Source organism: Solanum tuberosum, unplaced genomic scaffold (genome assembly GCF_000226075.1).
Source record: "Solanum tuberosum cultivar DM 1-3 516 R44 unplaced genomic scaffold, SolTub_3.0 scf00107, whole genome shotgun sequence".
NCBI lineage: Eukaryota > Viridiplantae > Streptophyta > Magnoliopsida > Solanales > Solanaceae > Solanum > Solanum tuberosum.
Genome location: NW_006239036.1, coordinates 318,133 through 321,449, shown reverse-complemented (window position 1 = coordinate 321,449; position 3,317 = coordinate 318,133).

Here is a 3,317-nt window from a genome sequence, read left to right as displayed (position 1 = left end):
TGCATTATTTTACTTCTGTTGAGATTATCTTTAGTCAAACATGCTTTAGAGTATTTTTCAAGAGGAGCAAATCACCTTTTGCTACTTTTGTGATTAAATTACTCAATTATGTTTAAAACTTAAGTTATTAGTTATGCGGTTACTAGTTGATCTGAAGTTATTCTTTTTACAAATGAAGAATTTGAAGATTAAAGAACAAGATGTTGAATAATTGTGGAGCTAGCTAAAGCGAATATTATATTTTTATTGTTGGTGCATAGACGTTTGTACCTATGCTGCAATTTTATTTTCTCAATTTTAAGGATTTGATAGATGTCGAACATGTATGTTATAATATTATGTCAAACATGTATGCTTTTTAGATATTATGTTGAACATGTATATCTTTTTACATATTCTTTTCAACAATTAAATTAATGTATTTTCAGTTCTTTGTTAACAATAAAATTTTATATCAATTTTTTTATTGCGTGTGTACAGAAAATGATATGATACTATACTTTGGAACTGCCAAGAAAACAATAAAATTTATGTAATTATTTCAATCAAATTTACAAACGAAAGCTTGGTCATTAAAGTAAAGTAATCAACGAAGGGTTTCGGCCGCTAAAAGTACTTATAACGACCGGAATTTATTGTTTTACTTCATGGTTTTAACTACCAAATGATCATCCATGAAGGGGAATTTTTGGTCATTGTAAGTAACTGTAACGATCGAATTAATTGTCGTTGCTAAATGACACTTAACGACCGATAATGCAATCCGGTCGTTAACCTTTAACGACAAAGTTTTTAACGACCGGTGGTGACCAATTTTTTCCCGGTCGTTAAAGACTTTTAACGACTGGAATTGGACTGTTAACGATTGAGTTTCCTTTCGCTAAAAGTCATTTTTCTTGTAGTGAAAATTCATTTTCCCAGTTTCTATGATTCCCATCTATGACCCGTAGGAGCGTCTTTGGTTCGTAGATCTAGACACCAGCCTGAAATTGCATTTTTCTTTTCCAAATTTGAGGTGTTACAATCAACTTATTTTTTGACGTGCATACACTTTTGGTTACCCGAAGCTTTCAATTTCATCATTCAAAGATCAAATAAGCTTTTCTATCTCTTCTTATTACTTTGCCATTTTCATTTTATTATTTTATATTCACTTAATATTATTTTCTTGTCGTTGCTTCAAACCCCACATCAAAAAGATTTTGAACTAACATGGATTGATTGCATTGCTAAAGACCTTATTCAAATAAATTTAATTTTTTTTTCTAATTGAATTTTAAGCTAAATAGATACCTCAGATATTCAACTAAAGGGGAGTTTCCATTTTCACGACAAGTTAGATTTTAACTCTTGTTCATTTGCTTTACCTTAAAAGCATGTTATATGTGTTACTTCTATGCATTTAAATCATCTTAGTTTATGTGTGTGTGCAAGTAGGAGCTAGATTGACTAGTTTTGAAATATCCAGAGTTGATTGTGAGGGTATTGTTATGTGTTTTCATATAATTTGATACTCCTAGCATATCGTTTCATATGATATAATATTATTCAGTTGTTAAGCATGCTTTACATTTTGTTAGCCTTAAAAGATTATTTGTATTTCCTTGTAATATCTATTTAGCTTTTTAACATACTTTATCACTATATTGGATACACAAACACAATATATATTTCACATGTGTAATGAGCATGTTGAACTTGAATGAGCATACTTGTGTCACCAGAGTCCACTTTTTTTATATTCATTCTGTTTAAAAAAGAATGACCTACTTTTTATTTTAGTCTGTTTATAAAGAAACCCCTTTGTTGTAAAACTAAAACAAAATAAGACAAGAAACATAGAAGATGAAAGTAATAGAAATAGGGAGACAAGATATGAGAGCTTTTCTTATTATTTCAAGTCTTTAAGTGTTCACCAAATTTTCAAGTGTATACAATATGAACCGTTATGCCTCTATTTATAGTGTAACATAGAGACATACAAAATGTTAGTCATAAACATGACATTAACATGAATATAATGTGGAGGTTATGGAAGTGAAAGGTTACAAGAATAATGGTTATAAAGGTGGAGGTTATGGAGGTTATGGTTGTCTTCATAATGGAAGAAAGTAATGGAGTAACTTCTTGATGCATGTAGTGGACATCCACAATATATTATTTTATAACACTCCCCCTTGAATGTCCATAGATAATATGTCTCGTTAAAACCTTACTAGGAAAAAACCCCGTGAAAAACATCCTAGTGAAGGAAAAAGAGTACACATATATTTTAATACGCTTTGAATGTTGCCTCGTTAAAAATCTTACCAGGAAAACCCAATTGGGATAAAACCATGGTTAAGGAAAAGAGTGCAACGCGTATTTTTCTCCCCCTGAGAAAAACTTTACTTGATATCTCGGAGACGATGCATTCCAATCTTATATGACAACTTCACAAATATTGATGTTGGCAATCCTTAGTGAATAAGTTTACAAGATTATCACTTGAATGGGTCTTTGAACGTCAATCTCACCATTTTGTTGAAGATCATGTGTGAAAAAGACTTTTGGTTAAATATGTTTATGTTTTGTCCGATCTCCTTTGATTGTATCCTCCCTTCAATTGAGCTATATATTATTTTCGTATATGGTGGCTGGAATATACTTTTCAAAAGAAAATCACATATTTTCTGAATATGATAGATCATGATTCCAACCAAACACACTCCCGACTTAATTCATAGATCAATATTATTTCTGCATGATTTGAAGGAGTGGTTACCAATGCTTGATTCTTTGAATGCCAAGATATTATTGTTTCTTCATATGTAAACAAATAGCTCATTTGTGATCGAGCTTTATGCAGATCAAATAAATATTCTGCATCTACATAATCAAATCATTTCTGACTCAGAGATTGATCATTTCAATTTTATTGAAGCTCGTCTTCTCTTCTCAAAGAAAACCACACATCTTCTATGTGTTGAGTCACTTGCTTTGTTAGTTTCTTACCATAACTTGAATGATATTATCACAGTCGACAGTATCTTTGATATGAAGTAGCACTCAATGCTATAAATGGTTACGAGGATCTTAAATTCGAATCTGTCATATAATGTGGACAAATAAATGATTGGCCAAATAAAATGCACTATTCCAGTGTATTTTGTTTCACTTAGAAAAGTGATGTCTATTTTGATTCGATTCCAATATGACATAACTTATCGAGATCTCTTCATTTTTCATCATTTCAGGTACCTGAACTTTTGTCAAGGTTTAATAAAGTGTTATTTTTTTGTGATCCTTTAAAGCACTTGCCTCATTATCATGACCAT